This window comes from Gallus gallus, chromosome 1 (genome assembly GCF_016699485.2).
Source record: "Gallus gallus isolate bGalGal1 chromosome 1, bGalGal1.mat.broiler.GRCg7b, whole genome shotgun sequence".
In the NCBI taxonomy this organism is placed as follows: domain Eukaryota; kingdom Metazoa; phylum Chordata; class Aves; order Galliformes; family Phasianidae; genus Gallus; species Gallus gallus.
In genome coordinates, this window is record NC_052532.1 from 131,011,533 (window position 1) to 131,036,742 (window position 25,210).

The 25,210-nt window shown below is 39.2% G+C and overlaps 1 long non-coding RNA gene across 1 annotated transcript; it reads left to right on the forward strand.

Moving 5' to 3' along the window:
* Nucleotides 1-507: 507 nt before the first annotated feature.
* LOC121107754 lies at nt 508-24,633 on the forward strand. Its single transcript, XR_005842167.1, has 3 exons — nt 508-553; nt 10,423-10,542; nt 24,274-24,633. It is a non-coding gene; the product is annotated as an uncharacterized LOC121107754 (long non-coding RNA).
* The last annotated feature ends 577 nt before the right edge of the window (nt 24,634-25,210 follow it).

A 25,210-nucleotide genomic window follows, 5' to 3' on the forward strand; every position in this document is an offset into this window, starting at 1 on the left:
GGAGAGATATATTTATTTTATCTATCTGCTAACTTATCAGGCATTTATTTTGCTTTTTTGCTCCTTGCATGGACATGGAGCTGTCTTTCTGGCTGTGGGTAGAATATCCCTGACTGAGGCAAGCTCTAAATGTTCCCTGTGGCAACACAGGCTGAGAAAGGTTTAATAATATTTCCAAAGAGTTTAGGAGCTATGACTTTACTTGATTTCAAAAAACGTTGTGTATTTAACTCTTGGCCAGTATCTGCCTTCTGGCAGCTCTGTACACACCAAATGGTAGTAACTGAAGAATTTGCTGCATAAGATAACTGCCAAGTGTTGGTCTGAGATGCATAGCAATGGTTTGAGATGATTAGGGATGGCTTGTTATGTTGGTGAATCAGGGAATTTGAATCCTTAGGCATTCCTGTGTCTCTCTGAAATTGGCTGTACATAGCTATGGCAGGGGACTGGGGGCTTGGCAGCCCTTGGAGGACTCGGGCTTGGGTTGTTTATTTATGATGTCACTGGTAATGGTTCCAGCTGTGACTGTCCTGGCCCACTTGGTACATAGGTTTGTGGGGGAAGCAAGGGGCAACGGAGTGGGTGTATTATTTGTTCATGGTTTCTAAACATTCAAGAAAGCCTTTGCTAGGAATTGGATTTGACCTACATCTTTGCTCTTTCCATTTTGAGTTAGTTTGAGTGGGTTTTCATGTGCTGCACTTTTGACTTCTGAAAATGTAACTAGTTGCTGAGACCTGCTTTATTGCAGAAAGAGACAAAAAGGGTATCTCAAGAGGGCATTTTTTTCTTACTTATTTTGGACTCCTGTCATGAGGTTGCAATGATTCTCTCCATGAAGGTTAATATAGTGAGACCCCCAGTGACTGCCCTTGTTGGCTAAAGTGCTTGAGCTGCACATACAACACCTGTTCATTTACACCTTTTTGTCTTTTTTTATATAATAGCCTTCACCTTCACAGGTGACTATTTTCCACCTTTTTTTTTTTTTCTTCTCATGCTTTCATATATTTCCTATTCTAGGGATCTCCCATGATCTGCATTATCCTAAAATATCAGTTGGTTAAGTGCTATGTGACAGTAGAAGTGGCATCCAAGATGAATCATTTTTTACATACATTGAAATTATGCAGGAATGTATAACTAAATTGTGACTAATACAGGAATGACACACTGTCTGACAACTTAGGCAAACATAAATCTCTACCCATAAATGGAGATGCTAGAATCAGCCAAAATGCAGTTAACTCCTTCAATCTGGAATGACACAACCTGTGTTTATTGATCTCCACCTTTGTGCACATAAGAGGGAAAATTAATCTATCTAAGCTCATCTGTGAATGCCCTCTGCTTAGAACATTTTAAGGCAGAAAAATCCATCTCAGCCTTTCACTGAACTGGATCATAGAATCATAGAATCACAAGGTTGGAAAGGACGTACAAGATCATCTAGTCCAACTGTCCTCCCATCACCCTTACCACCACAAGCAACTAAACCATATCTCGTAGCTCCTCATCCAGACGCCTCTTGAACACAGCCAGGGATGGTGACTCCATCACCTCCCTGGGCATGCTATTCCAGTGCCCGACCACTCTTGAAGAGAAAAAGTTCTTCCTTATGTCTAATCTAAATCTCCCCTGGTGCAACTTGTGGCCAATTCCTCAGGTCCTGGGAATTCCTGTTGCCTGGGAGAAGAGGCCAAACCCCTCCTCATCACAACCACCCTTCAGGAAGTTGTAAAGTGCAATGAGGTCTCCCCTGAACCTCCTCCAGACTAAAAAATCCCAGCTCCCTCAGCCACTCCTCATAAGACTTGTGCTCCAGACCCCTCACCAGTTTCGTTACCCATCCCTGGACATGTTCCAGGGCTTCAATGTCTTTCTTGTAGTGAGGGGCCCAAAACTGAACACAGTACTCGAGGTGCAGCCTCACCAGTGCTGAGTACAGGAGGATGATTACCTCCATGCTCCTGCTGGCCACACTATTTCTAATGCAGGCCAGGATGCCATTGGCCCTCTTGGCCACCTGGGCACACTGTCGGCTCATGTTCAGCCGAGCATCAACCAACACCCCCAGGTCCCTTTCCTCTTCGCAGTCATCCAGCCACTCAGCCCCAAACCTGTAGCGCTGCATGGGGTTGTTGTGGCCAAAGTGCAGGACCTGGCACTTGGTCTTGTTGAACATCATCCCATTCACCTCAGCCCAGTGATCCAGCTTATCTAGATCCCTCTGAGGGGCCTCCCTCCCCTCAGGCAGATCCACACTACCTCCCAACTTGGCGTCATCTGCAAACTTACTGAAGGTACACTCAATCCCCTCATCTAGGTCAGCAATAAAGGTATTAAACCAGATGGGCCCCAGTACTGACCCCTGGGGGACACCACTTGTAACAGGTCACCAGCTGGACTTAACTCCATTAACTATTACCCTCTGGGCATGGCCCTCTAGCCAGTTCCTTACCCAAAGAAGAGTATACCTGTCCAGGCCACGGGCAGCCAGTTTCCCCAGGAGGATACTGTGGGAGACCGTGTCAAAGGCTTTGCTGAAGTCTAGGTAGACTACATCAACAGCCTTTCCCTCATCTACCAGTCTGGTCACCCAGTAATAGAAGGAGATAAGGTTGGTCAAGCACAACCTGCCTTTCATGAACCCATACTGGCTGGGCCTGATCCCCTGGATGCCATGCACGTGCCGTGTGATCTCACCCAAGATGATTTGCTCCATAACTTTCCCTGGTACCGAGGTCAGGCTGACAGGCCTGTAGTTCCTGGATCCTCCTTATGGCCCTTCTTGTAGATGGGAGTCACACTGGCAAGCCTCCAGTCCTCTGGGACCTCTCCAGATAACCAGGAGCACTGGTAGATGGCAGAGAGTGGCTTGGCAATCACCCCCACCAGCTCCCTCAGCACCCAAGGGTAGAGCCCATCCGGTCGCATGGACTTGTGACAGTCCAGATGAAGGAGGAGCTCTATAACTGTCTCCACCTGAATCACCGAGGGTGTATTCTGTGTACCATCCCAGACTTCCAGATCAAGGCATAAAGTGCCCTGAGGATAACCGATCTGCCTATTAAAGGCAGAGGTAAAGAAGGTGTTTAGGACCCCAGCCTTCTCCTTATCCTCAGTGGTCACATTCCCCACCGCATCAAGTAAAGGATGGAAATTCTCCTTGGTTCTTCTCTTACCAATTATATATTTGTAAAAGGATTTCTTGTTCTCTTTTACAGCAGTGGCCAATCTGAGTTCAGATTGGGCTTTTGCCTTTCTAACTTCTACTCTACATACATCAGCAACTCCCATTTAGTCTCCCCAAGTAGCCTGTCCCTTCTTCCAGAGGATATAGACTCTCTTTTTCTTCCAGAGTCTCATCTAAAGATTCCAGTTCATCCACACCGGTCTTATTCCCCTTCAGCTCACCTTATGGCACTCAGGAACAACCTGGTCTTGTACCTTTAAGATTTCCATCTTAAAGAGTGTCCAGGCTTCCTGGACCCCTTTAGCCTTCAGGAGTGACTCCCAAGGGACCCCTGCAACAAGTGTCCTGAACAGGTCAAAGTCCACCCTCTGGAAGTTCAAGATAGCAGTTTTGCTAGTCACCCTTCTGACATCACCAAGAATAGAGAATTCTACAATTTCATGGTTGCAAGAGGCAAGCTGGATGTAACATACATTGGATGTGTCTGGGGTGGATACAGGAGAGGGTCCCAGCAGCCTCTCCTGGGAGAGAGCAGCAGGCTTCAGTGTGGAGCTGCAGTACGACAGCACCATGGGGTTTGAGGCTGGAAAAATAAATACTTAGAGGCACTGCAATGGCATGGCCATGGCAGTGTGGTGCTGTTCTGATTAGCCTCATCTGAATTAATTAACAAAACTGTAAACTGAACACTAGTCAGGTGGTGCCTCCAGTCCTGGAAGAAACTTATTCAGAGCCTGTTCTGAGGATATTGCATCAAGCACCATTATATCCTTCAAAAGATAGTAACCTACTGCCTTTCTTTGACCTTCTTCAGTGCTACCAGATCAATGAGGACTCAGTCAGCATGGTCCTACAGAGCAGCAAGGTCATGGGCAGCGGTGTGTGGAGGTCATCAGTGTGTCGAGAAAGGTCAGGGAGCATGGCCCTGTGCTGAGCTGGTGTTGGTGCAGGGGCAGCACTGGTGTGGGAGCAGGGACTGGGGAGCTGCTCACAGCATGGGCTGCCTCCAGCAATAGCTTTGCATACAGCAGGCTTCAGTGGGGATGGAAGTGGTGCCCTCACCAGAGGAAAGCACTGTGGCTCTGCTGTTCCCTCTTATGCCCTGTGTTGATCTTGCTTGACTCCAAAGAATTTAGGAATAGCACCAGCAACTGGAGCCCTGCTCTGTCTCAAATATTTTTCCCCTGGAAGAAAGGAATTAGTCTTTTCAATACAGTCTAAACTACAGTCATGTGGAGTTTTTCTTATAAAACTTTTCAGTGAAAAAGAAAAAGATTGAAGACATCATTAAGGTAAAAGCCTTCCTTAATACCTTATATTAACATGGCCTTTACGGTTTTCGTTTTCTTCCTTCTCTGCTTTACTAATACAACTTCTCAAGAATTTTTAATGAAAATCGTTACCATGGAATGAAGACCAAAACCTCAGTTCAGAACTTTGAACCATTTTTTCCTGCTTGCTGCTGTGTCTAGTTATTCTGTAAACTCTGTTATGATGCTGGTTCCTATAGGTTCTGCTGAAAGTAAAATACTGTAACACAAACAATTCCAATTGCTGGAGCTCAGGGCTCCAGGGTTGCCCATGGCTCTCAGAGTGCTCTCAGCTCTCAGGTACATGCAACACAGCTTACTGAAGCCAGGGGCAGAGCAGCACAAGCATATGGTGGATTTTCCCAGTGTTACTCAGCATATCCATCACAGAAACAAGGACAGACTTTGACAGTTCCCCAAAGCCAGTTCAGAGTCCTAATTCTGGATCATGATGCCTACTTATGAATTGCTTGCAGACATTCACAGAAATTTTAATATGGATATATATGTAATACATGTATTTAGCATATTTACAGTATTCTTGTCTCTTTTTCTACGTTTTGCAAAATTTTGACTCAAAAATCCTTTTGACTTTGAAATTTATGTGACTTTTTGAATCAATGCTAAAAGGAGTCACTAGAAGGTGACATTTGATGTACTCTGGACCAAACACTGTTGAGATGATTCTGAATTGTTTCTGATTAAAACATAAGGGAGGACATCTTTGGGTCCAATTTTATGAAATCAGAGAGCACTTACTTAGACATATGAACAATTATCAGCCAGGTTACTTCAGTTATTACCAAACTTTGAAATACGATAGCTGAAGCACCCAGTGGTTCAACAGTGCATGTGACATCTGAAATTTACCCTTGCTCTTTTTTTTTTTTAAAGGAAAAAACAAGCAAACAAACAAACCTAGGGCAAAATATGAAGTTTATTTGAACAGTGATTTTCTTTGTTTTCTGAAAATCAATGTTCATACCACCTCTCAGGGGGCACATTTTCACAGGGCAAGGACAGATTATGTTTTTAATGGGTTCTGTGCAGCAAGTGTGGCAGAGCTTATTATTATTCTCTCATAGGGTGCATTGAAAAGTAACACTTAATAAAAAGGACCACAGGAAGCCAACATCAAGTGGTACCTTTTATTAAATGCAAAGCATCTGTGGCTCACACAATTTGGGAAAAGTTAAACTCAGTCTTATCTTTTGTCTATTCTTTTAAATACATTAGGGAAGAAATTACAAAGCTACTTAGGGCCCTAAATGCATAAAGACATTCAGATACACCATAGGCACTGGCGCATTATCATGGGACCCTTTTCAGATGCCAGTTATCCTAGAAGCAGCCACATCCTATCCAGGACCATGCAAGACAGAAGGACAGAGTGTCCCTGGACAAAACAGCCCTATTTGAGATTATAGGCAGAAAGAGATGTTAGGTTCAGCAGATGTAACTTTAACTTTTGAATTGGTTGGACAGATCTCTATACTTCAGTGAAGTGATATTTACTTCCCAGATCAAACTGGGTGCTTGCTTATAGGTGTCCAGAGCCATTTGGGCTGCTCTGAGGCATCTGGCCAGTTTTCCAGAAGTCCTTCCGGGGGTCCTGTGTGGTACCTGCTCCTGCCTTGCAAGAGTCTCAAGTCTCCACATTTTCACTCCAGAGCACCTCAGATGGCACCAAATGTGGGCAAATGACTCACATTCTCCACTGACCTTCACAGAAGCTTAAACTGTCAGGGTGTAAATCAGTCATCTAATGCTGGACAGTCATGGAACTTATTTTACAAACTAAGAAATCTCACTGAGCCTCCAAACCTGCCACAATGGCTTGAGCCCTTTGTCACATTCACCACCTGCATACAGACATTTCCAGTGCTCCAAGGAATGCCATATGGCTCTAGGTCCCTATGTTTTAGCAGCTGAACTGTGATCCTTTTTGATATGCTGTAGGCTAATGTGACTGAAACTTAAATGTAGTGGTCTGAATTTTAATTTCAATCCCATATTTTCATCTAATGTTGAGAGCACTGTTGCTGATACTTTCTAAAAGTAGAGAACAATTCTGATCTCTCACCCCTTCTGTTGAGAGGCTGTCTGTGCTCCCCCCAGTGTGGGTTATTGGTATGGAAGCCAAATGCTGTTTTCTCTATTTCTATGTTCTCTGTCCTCCACAGACACAGAGGGTTAACTGCAGAGTGCAGCAAGAAGCAAGTGTTAGTTTTCATTACTTTGGATTTGGGTAGATACAATTACATTACAACATATACTGAGACTTCACACAAGAATTAGTATCTGGAAGTGTGTTTTTTCCCAGGGTACCAAGGCAGCTACAACCAAAGGGTCAAGCTGGTTCTGCTGCTTTTTTTTCCTATTCCTGCAGAAAGTTCTCTACTGAAATTGTGAGGGAGTACATTGAACACTTGGCTTGGTGAACATCCTTCTCTTCCAGTTAACCCTGTAAAAGAGACCAGAAGGGTAACTTCAACTCCAAGAGCTGTAGTTCCAGTGTCTTCACAGGCTTGAATGGGGGAAAAAAAAAAAAAAGTCTTTGAAGGAATTTAGGGAACATTTCAAAACTTTGTTTTCCAAATGAAGGCTAGGCTGCAGTGCAATCAGGTGATCCCAGGGGTGAGATATGCAACTGAGAGTTATTAAAAACGGTGCTGCTTCAGTTGATTGCAAGACAAATCAGGACATTTTAGCAACTTAAAACTGTTTTCAGGAGTTTCAGAAATTTTGTGAAAAGAAAAGCTTCTCCTTGTAACCACTAAATCAGTGAGCCTGAAATACTTCATTCAAAGCATTTCAGATTTAGCATAGTTCCTCTGGAGAATCTGTACCTATCTCAGAGCTATAGATCTTAGGAGCTTTGGCATCCCACAAACTGATCAGAGGTGAGCAGGAGAATATTGAAACCCCCTGAAATTCCTTTCATAAAACAATGTAACTGCTATTTTTAGTCAAACTGACAAGAACGTCATATTCACAGAGCCATTACTGGCTCTGGTAAGTCTCTGCTTCATTTGATATTTTTAGAAAAGTTGAGTTTAATCTGATTTGAATTAAGATCATGTGTCAAAAACTTCTTTGTACACTTGAACTTTTGTTTTATTGGCCACACAGACAGAAAATCATGCTGGAAAAAGGAGGTCTGAGTATAAGTGAAATTAATAATGTCTCCGCTTTTACTAAGCCATGTCCACAGTTATCAAGCACTTAGGAGCACTATGCATTCACTCATCGGTAAAACCCTCCTGTTCATCTTATTAAATCACCCAAAGCCAGCCTAAGGTATACGAAAATAATTGGTTCAGTCTCAGTGTCTCATGTAAAGCCACGTATAGAAGGAAAAATGACTAAATAAGTGAAATTAATAATGTCTCCACTTTTACTAAGCCATGTCCGCAGTTATCAAGCACTTAGGAACAGTATGCATTCACTCATCAGTAAAACCCTCCTGTTCATCTTATTAAATCACCCAAAGTCAGCCTAAGGTATATGAAAATAATTGGTTCAGTCTCAGTGTCTCATGTAAAGCCACGTATTGAAGGAAAAATGACTAAATATGCTTCACATTAATTTCATTAGAAGTAGTAAATAAACAGGTATCAACTCAAAAAGGACACAATAGTTAACTAATCCTACTACAAAATCTTCCAAATCAGTTAGGATTTAATCCATGCAAATATTAAATTGCAGTTGAAATAAAATCTTGTAACAGTTTATCAGCATCACTAGCAGTAAATCCTCAGATTAGTCAAAACCATCAAATGAATGCTGCAAATAATCACTCCCAAGTCCTAAAGCAAGAAGTTCAAGGATGCAAACACTCATTTAGTTCCAAAACACAATCGACATACAGCCATGGCTTAAATCTTTTGCTGGGTAAATATTTCAGCATAAAAAGCAAATGAGCATGACTCTACATTACAATTTCAGAAGCTAATTAATATTTTCTTCTTGGAAGTTCACCATCAAGTACAGATGCTAATCAGTCTGGTCTTTCTCCCTTCCCTCTCAGGGAATATAAATATTGCAAGGTATTTTGATGAGCAAATATATTAGCAGTTCTCTCACTGATCCACCACTTACAAAAATCTGGGAAAATCACAGTGCTTGACTGGAAAGGACCACATTTGGATTTATTAAAGAAATATTCTCTGGTGACTTCATATATGGCTATAATTTAATTTTAGACAATGCTATAACGATTTCAAAGACCATCCTGATTCCCCTCCATCCAAAAAAAATAAAAAAAGGTAAATAGATATTATAAAAAAGATATTCATACATTTCAGCTCTTGTCTTTGTTTAGTCTTTGGCCATGATTGGTATAGGGAACTGCCACTGCAGATGATCTGTGGTGGATGGATGGATTGTCCTTTCACCATCTTGTAGTAACTTCGTTGGCCTTCCTTGCAATAGGGATGTCACATACATTAGACAGCAGGAACTGATGTCAATATAGTGACTACACTGCACTCTTTCTAGTTGCAGAACTGTCCTTTGAAACCATCCATCTCTTTCACCTGGTTTTGTTCCACAAACAAAATAAAAATATCAGGTGCATTTTGGAGAAAGGAATCAAGTTTCACTTCAGTGAACTCTTCACGTAGTTGCCCAGCAGAGCACTCTAGGAGCCCTCCAGAGAGCAGTCCAATAAACCCATTCACTAACTTCACCTCTGTCAAACATCTGTGTATACCTCAGAATAAATCTGAATACATCTATTGACAGCTGTCAAAAATATGTTCCTTCATAAGAGAAAAGTAAAGTGGGCTGACTAGATGTTAAGAAAGCATCTCTTACTTTAAAGGGTACAACCTTTTCTGCCCTCTAAAATCACAGGACAATTTTAAAACGGTAATTAAACTAAAGTCATTGAAATTTATGTCTACATTTGTCTAAGGACCATTCTTTTCATTTATCCTAAACAGTTTTTTACATGTTATCATAGAATCACAGAATCATAAAATGGCCTGGGTTGTATTCCTTTCTCTTTCTTCTTTCTCTCTCTCTTTTTTTTTTTTTTTTTTTTTTTTTTTTTTTTACTATGTTTCATAATGTCCTGAAGGGAGGAATGTTGGGTATTCAAAATTCATTTTGTTTTTATATATAAACTCTATATGGTTAGTGCTTGCTTTGTGAAATCCATAGCTCTGAAGTTGTGCTACTGTGGCCTGCAAAGAAATTGCAGTACTATAAATAAGTGTTGCTAACAGAATTGAAATGATGTGCCAGAGGCAGGAATTCATGTCCAAATTCATATTTTTCACTGAAATTGTATGATTTCTGAAAGCACAGCTGGTCCAGATTGGGTTTAGCTACCCTGACTTTGCAGTACATAATTTCTAATTAAGGAATGAATAATACAGGAATACAAGCAAGCTCTGCAGTTAGAGTTCAGCATTTTCTGTTCTCTTTCCATTGCTGTGTGCCAGAACCACAGCTCCTTTGTGTTTACTATCCTCTAGATTCTATCACTGTTAGGGAATTTCATTATAAGTAGGGAATCCTACTATTTTTAATTGTATGAAAGCCATCCACCATCAAATGAGGTCAGTGGGGCTCCTTCATCAAACCTCCTTTAACTTCTTTCCACTTTGATAGTGGAAGTGAGTGGATGTGAGTCCCTTCTTTGCAGGTGGAAGATGTGAAAATTTTAGACTTTAAGAGGTGAGCTACTATGGACAAGGGGAAAGCAACACCTGCTCATCCTGCCCAATAACATTCAGGAGTGGGTTCTCAGTTCTGCGTTTTGAATGACGCAAAGAGAGTGCCTAACAGACCCAGTTCTCATATCTAAGCTCCAGAGATGAGGTCAGAAATCTTACTCTACTTCTTACTTACTTACTCTTCTTCTACATCAGAATTTAACACTAGGTATTTTCCTGATTGCCACAGAAAATTTTGGAGCCCACCTACCCTACTGTAGAGCCTTTGTGCTACAGCTCAGACTCAGACGTGAAAACATAAATGCCATAATGCAAAAGCACCGAAGTCTTCTACTGGATCTGGCCCAAGGTAAGTTATCAATTGGAATGAAAAAGTTGCCTAAGTATCACCAATGAAAAGAGCACTCATGCAATGTAGGAAACTCAGTTGTATTCAGACACTTGCATGAGAATATATTTTACATTTTAAAGGAACTAAGTCAAAATTAAAGTGAAATTTTCTCCCTGTAACATTTCAGTCAAGCTTTCCCTCACCAAGACTTCAGCTGAAACTGCCAAGACTCAGTCCTTGACAGAAATTACTTGAACTGAGAACAGAATGAATGGGCTCAGGTGCAAAATTTATACTGCAGTGCAGTAAAGAAAACAGAGTGCTATAAATTCAATGTTTTCCATCCTTGTGAATAATACAAAGGAAAAAATGTAGTTCTGTCGTATCGACCTACATGAATGATGGGATGTGAGTTTGCACTGATCAGATGTTCAATTAAACATAATTGATTTTTTGTTCCTGACTTTTTAAAAAGCACCAGTAGTCATAAGGTAAAGAAAAACACCTATCACCTATCATTTACCTTAAAGGTTAAGATTTGTCTTAACCATGAACAGCAAGTACTTATCTAGAAAAGATTTCTAGTGGAAACTGACAGGAAAAAGAAACAGTTCTGGTAGTGATAGGCAGATCTTTCGGACCATTAAGACTTCTCTGTCCAGCTGGACCTTCATTAGAGGCCTGACTTCTACTACTTACCCAATCACAACTATCAGTCCTCAATGACAGAGTGCTACTCTCAAATTACAGTGATTTGAAGCAGAAGACAGAAACGACAGATACTTTTGCAGCACTGACAGGAAAAATGGAAATGCTTTGATGAAGATAAGACTCTTCCCCATCACATGAATTCAGGCATGTGCTTGCACAGATGGGCAGAGGCAACTGCAATGCCTTTGGCTTTCCAAGAAAATGCTCTTCAGCTATAGGTGTCGTTTAACAGCTTCTAGTTTTTGGCTCACAGAGCAGTGTGCCAGGACCTGGCAAAATCCCACACCAGTGCTGCTGCAAGTTACCTTCCTCTGTATGCACACTACCTTGGTCTGTCACCAAGGTGAAGCCCCAGCTTGGGACATTTATGAGTCACCAGAGGAACTGCAGTGTCCACTGGCAGACACTTGCCAAGGTACTATTCTTTATTCTTCAGCCAAATTGGGCCACATCAAGGTGTTCCCGCTATTTGGATTGCTCTAAATGACAAAGAAGTGCTACATATTCCTGTGGGTGACATTTGATGCTTGTGAGGCAAGTCTCCCAAAGGCCAATGGCCACACAATCTCTTTCTCCTGAAATACTGCAACAAAGACAAAGTAGTGATGCAGCTACCAGCTGAACCAAGAAGGTGATTCAAAAGTTTTCAAAAGATTACCATGTGCTTGAAAATAAACATTTATTTTTTGCCAACTATGGCAAAGCAATTTACCTGTTTCAGATCTAATAGAGAGACTAGGAAAACCTTTTAGCACAATGATTACAGGTATGGTCTGAATAGAAGGCATGCATTCTGAGCAGTTTTACTGCCATGTCTAATGAACTGATTGTCCTAGGATTTAAAATGTTCTTAATTAAAAACTACAATTACTGGTAAGTAATGTTCTTGTTTTTATAACCATTGCCCGTAAATGGTGTTACTGCTGAGAGTCATGTTCCATGCAGTACTCAGTCATAGGATTTGGGTGTACAAATAAAACTAAATAGTGCAGTCTTTTTCATAGGTTAGAAAGAAAGCACAGTTATCGCATCAATGACAGTAATAAGTAAGGACTACCAGTTAAGTTCATTTTGAAAGTATTACTCCTACAGGACAAGATATTATAATATGGAGGAATGAATAGCTACTATAAGCTGCCACTGATATTTCAATCAACATTAAAGAAACACTTGAACATAGTTTTCTGCAGAAAGACAGGTAGAAAATGTTCAGTTAGTATTGCTCAGTCATTTTAAGACATAGTTTTCTTTTAACAGTATATAGCTCTCAGCTACAGAAGTGTAAGGAAGCCTCTAGCCTTTAAATTGTCTTCAAGTGAGTTTCCTGTGGAGATAAAACAGAAAAGTAGCTATAAAATCCAATCTTGATAATGGATTGCTGCACTAGTGGCTCCCCAATGAATTTTGCAGCCACCATGATGTTGGTTATCATTTTGAGAGTTACTATCTGATTGCTATTTAGATATATATATATTATAGCATACTGATACAGAAATTAATAACTGAGCTAGATTAGCCGTTAACCTTTGTACTGAAGTGGGAAAATATTTTAAAATTTAGGAACATATTCTGAGTTGACATATGTTCCTTTACATCTGTCAAAGACAATAAAAGATTTTGATATAATTGAGGAAGTAGGTTTTAGTTATTATGGAAACCAAAGTATTTATATTTTTCTTGTATTGTATGGAGATTCATATTAAACAACATCAATTGGTCAGGAGGCACATGTAGACTACATACACGTCTGGACTGCAGACCTTCATGGAGCTCTTGTACATCATTCCTGTTACAGTTGTGCGCTCCTCGTACAGTTGTAAACTAATGGCCATGACAGTCAGAAGCCTCTCTCTGACCAAATAATTTCACTGCCCTAGGTAGGGTACCAAAAACAAAAAACAAACAAACAAAAAATATATTTTTTTTATCTTTGTGTTGATTTTTAATTAATTTGAAAAGGCTCCTAAACCAGAACTATTTGGGAAACAGAGTGAAGGCTCTGAATAAAGCCTTGGTAGAAGACGTAAGGGAACAAGCCAAAGAATTAATTTTTATAAATGTCACTGCTTTTTCTTGCAATTCATCCAATACTTTAGGCTTTTGGCTTTAGGCTTACAATTGATTTTGTATTACAGAACTAGCCTACTGTGGCACAATTTTTTTTGGAAAGGATTTCAGGTTAGTTTCAATTAAATACTGTGCAATAGGCCTATCTGAAAAACAGAATTACACTGATAAATACTTATTACTGAGGAAGAAGCAACATAGATGTTGTAAAGGGAAGAGACATTTCACAGAGTTACTACATTACACTGAAGACATCACTATGGACAAGGAAAAAATTAGATGGCCTCTAGCCATTATTAGCTTGTGGGAGAAACATTCAAAATAGTGAAAAAAAACTCTTCAGTTATTATGTGGCTAAACTAAAGATTACAGAAAAGCATTGTGGGTACTAGCTTATAGGTATTCAAAGAGATCTTCAGTGAAGCTATGGGAGAAGATCACACTGAGGTTTGAAATGTAAAGCGGACAGATCTTTGGATCCTTCTTGGTTCAAAAACTGCTGCTGAGTGGGAAGATTCATCATGCAAGTCTCATGACATGAGATGACTTGTTCTATGTTTGGCCAAAGTGTACCTATGTAAGCCGCATTTTATCTTTAATGTGAAAAAGCAAGACTGGGAGGAGAGAGTGAACTGTCAATAAGGAGGTCTGGAGTGGGGACTCTGCTATTCCCCCTGTCTGGCAATGACCTCCTTCTGGGCAAGGCAATGGGAAGCACAGAGGTGTAGTACCTGACAAGGGTCTGTCGCTTAGGACTGTGATGAGAAGGCTGCAGCACACTTTGCAATGTGAAGCAGTAATTAATGAGTTGAAGCTGTACATAACACTGATAAATCAAGATGCGGATAAGTAATGACAATGATATATTAATATGTTAAATAATTTCAGAATTGCAAGCTATTATTCTGTTGAGACAACATTTGGTGTATTAACATTTTGTTGAGCTCTGAATTTGTTACCAGTAAGTCCAATATGTTAAATCTCCTTTTGTTTCTCAGACTGTATTGCAATTAAAAATATGATGTTGTTTCATGTCTAATTGCTGGCCTGAACTGAAATGGTGAGGGATATTTTCATTTGAAATGAAAAGAAATCAAGATTTCTAGATAGCAACCACCTTCAGAAAGACCTTGGTAATGGTACGGCAAAGCTTAAAGGTGTTTACAATAGAATATTTTAAAAATTATATTATTTTTCCAGATAATTTTAGTCTTCAAGCATAGACGAGATACGTCATTTGTTGGTTGTTTCTCTTTTTAAATAAACAACTATCTGGAATGTATATACTAGAGATCCTTTTTCACTTATTCCAATCTGGAAGAGAGTGGACAAGAGAAGTTATTTTGATTATCGATTAAACTCTTTGGTCCTTATTAGTTTGTCTTCTACTGCTTTGTCTGATTCAGTTTCCAGTGATGTCAAGAATAACTTTTTTCTTTTCTTTTCTTTTCTTTTCTTTTCTTTTCTTTTCTTTTCTTTTCTTTTCTTTTCTTTTCTTTTCTTTTCTTTTCTTTTCTTTTCTTTTCTTTTCTCTTCTTTTCTCTTCTTTTCTCTTCTTTTCTCTTCTTTTCTCTTCTTTTCTCTTCTTTTCTCTTCTTTTCCTTTCCTTTCCTTTCCTTTCCTTTCCTTTCCTTTCCTTTCCTTTCCTTTCCTTTCCTTTCCTTTCCTTTCCTTTCCTTTCCTTTCCTTTCCTTTCCTTTCCTTTCCTTTCCTTTCCTTTCCTTTCCTTTCCTTTCCTTTCCTTTCCTTTCCTTTCCTTTCCTTTCCTTTCCTTTCCTTTCCTTTCCTTTCCTTTCCTTTCCTTTCCTTTCCTTTCCTTTCCTTTCCTTTCCTTTCCTTTCCTTTCCTTTCCTTTCCTTTCCTTTCCTTTCCTTTCCTTTCCTTTCCTTTCCTTTCCTTTCCTTTCCTTTCCTTTCCTTTCCTTTTCTTTTCTTTTCTTTTCTTTTTGTGTAAAACCAGACTAAATAGTAAGAGATTTTAAGGGTTATATTTTCAGAGTAAGACTGAATCTCCTGATGCTCAGGAGTGGAGTGAAAGCAATTCTTTTCATAGACACTCTTTTCTATGTTCTTCCATTAAGTTCCAGTATGTTTCATCTGGATTACACTAATTCTTTCTCTTAATCACCAAAGAAGTGGTAAGTCATAATGTCCTAATAGTGTAAGTCAGTGTATTGCATGTAAACACAAAATTAGGACTTAAATCCTGATGTGAAATGATGGCTCAACAAGAAGAAGAGGAAGTGCTGGAATTACAAATAAACACAACAGTATTTAATTAGTTAATGTACTAATCAGTTCCTTAGGATTTTGAAAAATCTAAAACAGTCTGGTACTGACAGATGTTCAAACACTGCAGCCAGGCTCTGAAAATATTACAGCTGCACCATGAAAAGAAAAAAAAAAAGATGTAAATGCAAATGCATACAGTCAGAGGCTATGTGTAAACTTTCATGCGCAATCTTATTTGCTGCAGTTCCAATCAGCTTGATTCTGTTGGACGAAAAACATGAACAGTGGGCCATTAATCTTATAGAAAAAAAGGGTCACCAGCAAATCTGACCTCCACAGTGCCAGCAAATGAAATGTGGATGCAGTAATTCTGGATGCCTCAGGACTGCTGATTGCAGAACCTTCATGCCTCATAGTAATCCTGAGATACACCATTTATTCTGTCATATCTGATATGACCTCTGGGACCTGGTTTTGACTTCCCTCCCTCCCGCCATCTGACTTCCATCTGACCAGATCTGTTAGCAAAGATTCTCATAACAAGCAGTGATTAAATTCTACATCTGTGAAAGTTTTCTGATTTCCCAGACTCCTACTGATTTAGACAGCTGTTGGCTTTTGTCAGCTATATTGCATAGATCTGTGATCTGCTTAATTGTGATCAAATGTATATCAGGATATGAAATACTTCTCAAGATGTACAGATAAACTCTGGATTGGAAGGTACTTGAATTCAAACAGCATTGATAAAATGAGACTGAATGATTTGCTACTGACTTTTTTATTGATCATTTCTGCTCTAGTGATTTAGTTATATAGAGCATTAGAAGCTAATTATTTTCTTGTAGCACTTAAAATGCTAATGAAATATGGACCGGTTGCAAGCAAATTTCTTTCATACACTGAAATGATAGATCGACAGTCACCAACAAATCTATCTAAACCTCAGCCCTGCAGAACAGCAGGTGAAGTTTAGTAAAAGCCTTCTTTTTTCTCCCTGTAAGCTGCTTTATGCTAAGAAATATGCTTGAAGTGTGACTGATATGCTGAAGACTATCATGCTGAGTACTGATTACTTAGAAGTTGACCCTGATTTTGATTCTTGCTATGATATTCCTCTTATTTAATGTTTCATGTCCTTGTAAAGTAGATGTTTCTGGGAGGCTTCCTAGAGAAATACTCTGGAAAAAAATAATCATTCTCAAATACAGCAGCACTGTTATTGTAATTTAACTAGAAGTTGCATAGGTAAAACAGTGTATGCTCTTCTAGTTTACCTATGTCTGTTTTCTACTGAATGTTTCACTGCTCGGACTTCTCACATCTTTTAAGGAACCATTGAGGAGATTGCTTGTTGAAGATTAAATTTGCAGTAACTAGGTCAGTCAAAAAGCCCAACTGAGTAGTGCATGGTCTTTTTCTTTCCAATAGTGCTTGCAGTAAATGCTAACCAGAACTGAGAAAGGAATTGTGTATCACAGCAAGTATACAACAGAACACTGAAGTTTGGTTCTTGCGGTTATCATATCTATTCAGAAGGTTTGAGGAATAATAATGAAATAGTCTCAGCGTTAACAAGGAAGTCATTTTTTTTCTCCCCAAGGTATTTCTTAATTTCAGTTTCAAAATACAAGATTTTTTAGAACAACTATCTGACAGTCTTTCTGAGCCTGAGAATGTGCCAAGCATCACCTTTCACAAAACAGAACTTCCCTGAGATTTCTCAATCTGTATTAAGAATTCTGGCAATCAATCCCTGCTAAGAGAAATTTGTTCTAGACGGGAACCAACAGAATGGATGTCTGCATTTTTTCACTGTCTTCTAGATAGAAGAAATAGAATTTGTCCACAGACTTACCTAACACGTCTGGTCTGTTGTGGCAGGAGGAATGTTAACAGTGCAAGCGAGCCTCAAAAAAAGAGTCAATTAATTGAGAAAGAAAACATTAACTGCACAATAACTGAAATATTGCTTTGAGCCTTTGGGGCTGAGAAGTGACTGCTCTTAATCATTTAGCCTAGAAACATCAAAAGAGAAGGCATAATATGTATTTGAAAAAAATAAAAATATCAGTGGGCTGTTTAGGATCATCTGGGGCATCTTAAGAGCATCTGTGGCACTCTGTGCAGACTTCCTTTGTATGCAAAGGATATTGTACAATATTACATAATTTCAGAAAGGTTTAAATTATCTCTTGCTAAGGGGAAACAAAAAAAAAAAATCTAAGATTTCTGCTGTTGGTGAAAAGAAGGGATGGCAGGGAGGTCTCAGACAGGAGTGGTATCACTCAAATATTTCTAGCAGCTTCAAGCAAAAGAGTCAACACATCAAAATCATATTATTCTATTCCAAGTCCGTTTGACTGCTGCAGCATTCTGAAAATTTTGTTATTCATGGCAATGGGCTGTTCGTTCAGCATTTTTTTTTTTTCTCATAGAGTTTCTTTAATTAATTAACAGGGACTCATACTTTGAATCTGTCTGCAGATAACACAGGTGTTCATTAGGTGTATGCTCCTGTACAAACCACACCTGCACAAAGCAGTGAGAATGAGTCACTGGTGGGAACTCTACAGCCCTGGCCATTTCACAGGGCAAGAGAGTGAGGCAGACTTACTGTTTTGTCTTCTTTATGTGTGCTGAGGAAATTACCTCTTTGAATTTGTGTTTCTTTGTCAAATAAAGGTGGTTTGTTGTTGTTGTTGTTGTTGTTTTTTCCAAAGATGCCATTCACTGATTCTTTAAGCTGTACCATGAAGTTTGGTAGAGAAGTCAAAATTTTAAGATGGGGAGAGAGATTTGATCTAGGTAGATTATTTAATTAGAAAGAAAAGATAATATGTCTGGGTAGGCTCTTTTTTTTTTCCCTTGGTTTCCTCATTAGGAAGGTGTTGGCTTACTGTGTTACAGAAAATCGCTTTCCTTTCTTATACCTCAGACCCACAAGATGTCAAAATACTATTTGCAATTGTGTATGATACATTAAACAGATTAGGAAAAAAAACTTACAGACTGTGCCACATCAGAACTCCAGTGAATCCTTCTATGGTTTTTCCCAGCTGTGAAAGACAACATACACCTCCCATAAAGCTCATCTTTGGAAAGCATGGATTTCATTACCCATTTAAGATTAGATCACTCAAGTTGTAGATATGGGCATTCAAATGAACATTAACATCTTCTATGCCTATTAGAAATTAAAAACCAGACACCTTATTTAGAAACCCTTGTATGATTTATATTAAATAACAGAGGAAAACTTATATGTTGCCTAGAGCACCTATTTTGTTGGCAAAGAGATAAATATTGAAATCAATATTTCAGATTGCAGGTTTTTCCCAAGAAGACACTAATTTCCATCATTACTTAGCTAGAAAGTTGTACTGCCTCAAGTTTTGTTTGACTGGCAGCTTCAGTGGCTTGGTCAAGAACAAAGTCATGTGAGAAATTCTGGAGGAAAAGAAAGAAAATGGTTCCTCTTCTTTTTCTTTAAGTGTTCTGAATTTGCTGATGCTTTGAAGACAATTTGCCTTGTTCTTCTCCTGAGTTTGGGCTGAGCTTAAGCCCAAATGTTATGAGCTGGGGATACAACCGAAAATCACAGAATAAATTACACTTTCTTTTTGTTGGGTCAGTGCTGAGTTGTAATGGAACTGAGAAGAATTGCATGAATTGTAGTTGGTGCTGGCTACAACTTGCTTTCTCCCAGTTTGGTCCTCAGCCCTAGCACACGTTCAAGGCAGCAGGGGCTCCATGCCCTTGGACCAGAAAATCCATTCTGAGAATGGCTTTTCACATTTGGCTTTTTCATGCCCAATGCTCGCCTTTGGAAAATCAATTGTAATCAATAACAATAACAGCGACAGCAATAACAATAAGAAATGGGGAAAAAATGCAACTAGTTTGTTGTTACCATTGATTTTATCAAGCCCTTGATTTTTTGTTCAGTCATACCCAGTCATAGCTTGCATACATTATTTGAACAGGTAATTAATTAACACTTCAATACCTCAGAGGATTTCTGCCATTGTCATTGCATTTTTAGGAGCTCTCTGTTCACACCTTTTTTTTGGAATAAATGAATTGCCCACTGAATTCAAATTGTGCTTTGTAGCATACCTGTTATTTGGTCTTAAATAAATATCAATAGAGGCTTTCTTAAAAGCTTGATTGTGTTCCTCCAGCCTCTGGCAAAAGATTGGACTGCTATAAGCTTGGACTCTTATCACTAAAGTTGATTATACTGTGCAAATTTCAGCATCTGACCACATGCTGGCTATTAACATTTCTCACCACTTCAGTATTAAGCAGTTAGATGGTGAATTTCAGCAAATAATTCCCATGTACACACCAGGTAAGCAGAATTTATTCTAAAAACAAACTTGGAATACAGAATTTTGGTGCATGCTGTCACTTATCTTTAACAGGAGAACTTCCATCTCTTTATTCTTGATTTTCAAACACCATTATTAGCACTTGCATTTCTTGCAATTAAGAGATTGGCCAGAGGTATACATATGTGTTGCAGCATTTAGTGATAAATCTGGCACAAAAACTGCTCATTCATTGAAACAACTATAAACATTTTGCATTCAAGAGCTGCAGTTAATAAACTCTAGTAAGTATTACAGACACAGCTACACAAGAGTAAAAAGAAACAAAATAACTTCCACTATTGTAATTGCTCTCCTCACTAAATAAAAACTTATTATTTTTTTTTTTGTGAATGTGACAGCAGCAGGCTGCTAATCATATTGCTATTGGCGAAAGATAATTTGCATTAGTAAATCTGTTACATAGTTGATGGAATGCCAGGATAGGACAGGCTGTAATTCTCAGAAACAACAGAAGATAAGAATTACAAAGCTCTAGAGGCATATTAGGAAATATGATGCAAGCATTAGCAACTCAATGTGGACTAGATTTTTATAGGTGTATGTGCTGTATATGGAATACATAAAATCAGGATTTGCTTTCATTTCAGTACCTTAGATTGGAAGCAAGGCAGCTGGTTGGAGTTATCAGTATTTGCCATAGTATAACTAAGTGTAGAATTCAGAACAAATCTGGGGAAAAGAAGAAATGGATATATATTTTTTTCTCATTTACCCTCTCATCATGTCATTACTGCTTTTTCCCTTTGTAATACATATTGTCACTGTTAAAATGAAAGTCTCTTTTATGAGATTCCAGCTGATATAGAATCACTTGATTTTCTTTTGAGTTAAGGGAGTACTTCACAGTGCTCAGGTGTTCATACTCATGATTTCTTTTGCCCAATAAAATATTGTTTATTTCCCCCTTCCCAAAAGTGAGGAGGAAAAAGAGACAGGGTGGGTGATGCAGTTTGTCACTGAGGAAAAATCATAGAATCATTAGAATGGCCTGGGTTGAAAAGGACCACAACGATCATCGAGTTTTTCTCCCCCCTGCTATGTGCAGGGTTGCCAACCACCAGACCAGGCTGCCCAGAGCCACATCCAGCCTGGCCTTGAATGCCTCCAGGGATGGGGCATCCACAACCTCCTTGGGCAACCCGTTCCAGTGTGTCACCACCCTCTGTGTGAAAAACTTCCTCCTAATATCTAGCCTAAACCTGGATTCTGGAGTACTGACAATACTTATGGCTCCAAATTGACAAGTGTTCTCAGTGTCAGTTACAGATATTTAAAGACACACAGTATAATTAAATCACCTAGTCCAACTTCTGAAAAACACAAACATTATGATTCATCCATTTCCCTCTGTTCTGAGACTAGCTTGCATTTAGCTAAGTAGAAATAACACCAAACCTTGATGTGAAGACTTCAAAAGATGAAGACATTGCTTTCTCTCTGTTTTTTTCTCCCAGCTGCTAATGCTATGAGCTTTCAAAAGTTCGTGCTGTATCTTGAAGCTATACTTATTTACAGAGTTTCCTTTCTGTTTTAACTTCTTTCTGTCCTTATTGCCAGGAATTTACCAGTGCATCAAACAAAGGCCATCCCCTTTGTGATAGGACTAGGGATCCACTATTCCCTTCTGTTTGGGCAAGGGTGAGACTAGACCATCACCAGGTGACTAGACCATCCCTTCCAATTTATACATCCTATGGTTTTGTGAAATACCTCCATGAGGTAGAGACCAGGCAAGGAGCACAAAGTGAAGCCCCCTCAGCTGAGCAACAAAGGCACAGATGCAAAACCAGGTCTGTGAACCTGTAAGACATAGAAAATTGTTCAGGTGAATATTTTAGTGGATTGTGAGCCCATGAATTAAAAACTTAAAACAGTACAACAGTTATGTGACTGGATTGAAACTATTTGCCACCTATTTGATGTTCATTCATCAGTATAAGCTCAGCCATGGTTTCAGGTCTGAACCAGCCATCAGACAGGCAGGGGTTGCACTGCTTCTGGAAATGCAGCTGTGAATGTGAGGCCAAATTGCAAAGGGCCCTAAATTTAGTTGCAGACTGTTTGCAAGCTCATGGTATGGGGTAAGGTTATGGGAAATAAGACATTCTTGTAATTTCCTTTTTCCTGAACAGGAGAAATCCGAAACGTCAGTACTAATATATTTTCAATCAAAATTTACATAAATTCAGGGAAATGAGGGAAAAAAAAACTAGCTTGTCATCTTTGGTTGAGCTGTGAAATTTCTCTTTCATCCTAAACAACCCAAAAAAACCCCAAACCAAACCCCGCCAAGATAAAGCTGAAACATACAACAAAAAGTATAAAACAGTCTAAATAAAAATAAATCAAAATTCTATCTTCCTCCATATCGATCTATATGTTAAGAGAGTAAATATATTTTTTCTTAATATAATGTTTTTTTAATGCTCACCAGATTATTACTCAGACACTAAGTCAGCAAAGTCTAGTGTGCAGATAGGATCAAGTATTAGTTGCTACTTGCTTACATTATTTCTAGTTTATTTCCTAGATTCTTTTGTCAGGAAAAATTAAAAGTTTATTAAAATTGAAGTAAGCTCCTTATAAGCTTCAAGTTGGAGCATGCTTTAAGTATACAACAGAAAAAAATGTGCATGTGATATTAATTCAGATGCATGAAAAAGTTCAGAAAATTATTAGGAAAAAAACCCATGATTTTCAAAGCATGTACACTCTAATTGGCTTGAAGCTTTTCAGTGAATTTGAAATTATTTTGACCTTATCAGAAAACACCTCCACAATATACGAAAATTGTCCTCCCGTTGTGATTTGCCTGCTTACAATACTTCTTTAATCAAACACAGCAAACCACTTTAACAGAGTGAATAGATCTGTGTGATGCTTTAAATTTATGCAGGTCGTGAAGGCCCATAAATTCTTTATGCATACCACTCTCCCTCTGTGCTGCTCATCCTGCTTGGGAGAGAGTCAAGCTACAGATAGATGAACCATAACTCACACATTTTGTCTTGCTGATGTGAAAGTCTGGGGAGAAACAAACTAAATCCCAAGACCTAAAGGGCTGAATATGAAATAGCATTTGGGGCACTGCCAGTACTTCTTGTGAAAATGTTCAAGAGTAGACCAAGGCCATACATCACACCAAAAGACAGAAAAAATCACCATGATACAGCTGAGCTAAGTTGTTTCAAGTGGTTCTTGTAAATGAAATGAGGGAAAGGAAAATAGGAACCATGAGCATATAACCAATGCTTGATCACTCTTCAGCAGACACACTGTTGCCAAAGTGATAAATCTGGGCAGCAAGCAGTTGAGCAGTCAGCAGCTGAGACAAAGACAGTCTGTCCTCTAATAGAAAAGCTCCACTGGATATGTATACTTCTGTGTGGAACAAAGCAGTGATTTGTAGCCCTCAAAGAAAAGATCTCACCAGATAGCCTGGGGCTCCCACCTACTTGCTGTACATAAAGGCTCCAGCCGATTCAGCTTCTCTAAATTCAAAGTGTGGAAAAGTCCAGCATGGCCATGGGCATTTTGTTCTCAACAACTCTCAGAAATTTCCCAGTTCTTTCTCTGAGTCTGGTAACGCATCTTTTAACCTCAGCAGTTGCTTCGTCCTCATCCATGTTCAGTTTTTTCTCTTCAGCTCTAACTATTGTTAGACAATTACAAAACCGTCCTCAAGTGGGAACAGAAATTGATGTTTATTAATAGGGCAACCTGAGCACTATGTGGTGCTCTTCTGGGAGTCAACAGCAAGTGCAACTGCTCTGGGCTTCAAGTAATGAGAAGACCCCTAGGAAACATTGTGACTGCAGGGCACACCATGGGCAAGTGGGAAAGAGTGAGCGCACTAATGAGTACAGCTCCAACTCTGGTTTTTTTTTTTCTGCTTTTTGTAGTGAAGTAAAGCAAAAAATTAACCAGGATTACTACTTCAGATTACTCATTGCTGTGGACAGTACAGGTCTTGCAGCGGTGGAATAGCAAATATTCTAATTGTTTGAGAACAGACTTACTGTGAAAAGCAGTGCTCAAAAATGTGGTTAGAACTATCCAGAACTGCTTCATTGGAAATTAATGAAACTCCACATCAGCGTGTTTCTTTAAGTAGCTTAATATATATGCATGTATTTTTACTACAGGAAATTGGATGCAATGTATATAAGTGATAATCAGTGACATGGGTCATCTCGGAGTCCTGGCAGCCTGCTCTTGCGTCCACATCTTGCAGTACAGATATGCTTAGTAGGGAATCGAAAAAGAGATATTAGTGGATCAGAAGTATTCTGTATGTTTGATTTTGCTGTCGTTCACCACTCTGTCTTGCTTTAAATTTGCAGTGATCTCCTGAGTGGGCTGTACTGTGCTGCTTTCTAGCTGTGGGAGACACCTTCAGGAGGCAATGCCTCACAGACAGAAACAGATATTTAGGATATCCTGGAGACATTCAGTCCTGAGGGCACCAGTTCTCCCCACCGATCATACAAAGGCTCTGAGAAAGTGGTACAAGTGGACAACCAGCCCTTGGATGGGTAAAGGTGAAGTGAATATTCTCTGTGGAGACAAGAGGCAAGATCAGTTTTTCATATCACATAAAAGTGTGGAAAATGACAGGATCTGCTAGCAAGTTTGCAGCTTCAAAGACATGAATGATCAAAACAAACGGCCCGGGGAAGATATTAAAAAAGTTTGTGATTACAGAAGTCCTGGGCTATTGTCTTTCTAAGGTTACATATTATCTTAGTTATAAGTAATATGCTGAAGGTATATTTTCTTAACAGATGCATATACTTATTCTATTTGACATTTATATCTAGTGTATCCTAGTGGCCAGGTGTCTGGTATCACATACTTGTGGAAGCTAACAGTTCCATAACTACAGAAGCTGAAGGTAACCACTTTCAATGGTTCTCTTGGCTTAGAAATTTCTGCAAAAGAAAGAAAGAAACAAACAAAAATCCCTCCCACACACAAAAAGCCTCACACCAAACCAAAACACCTTACCTCATCAGCACTTTTTCTCATACATCCCCATTGTATCACTGGAATCCCCCAGGCTGGAAATGTATGTAAGTTTCACAAACCAGCTAAGAAGGCTGACCACTACACTACATTTTCAGAAAGAAGTAATGGTGTATCTAGAAAGAAATAATTATTTCTTTATTATTTTTGTCATGCTTTACTTAGAAGAAATAGATTTTTCTGTGGAGCAACAGGGGACATAGATCGACAATGTGAAAAGCTGACCAATTTAGATTTAGGCCAGAAACTCCTGAG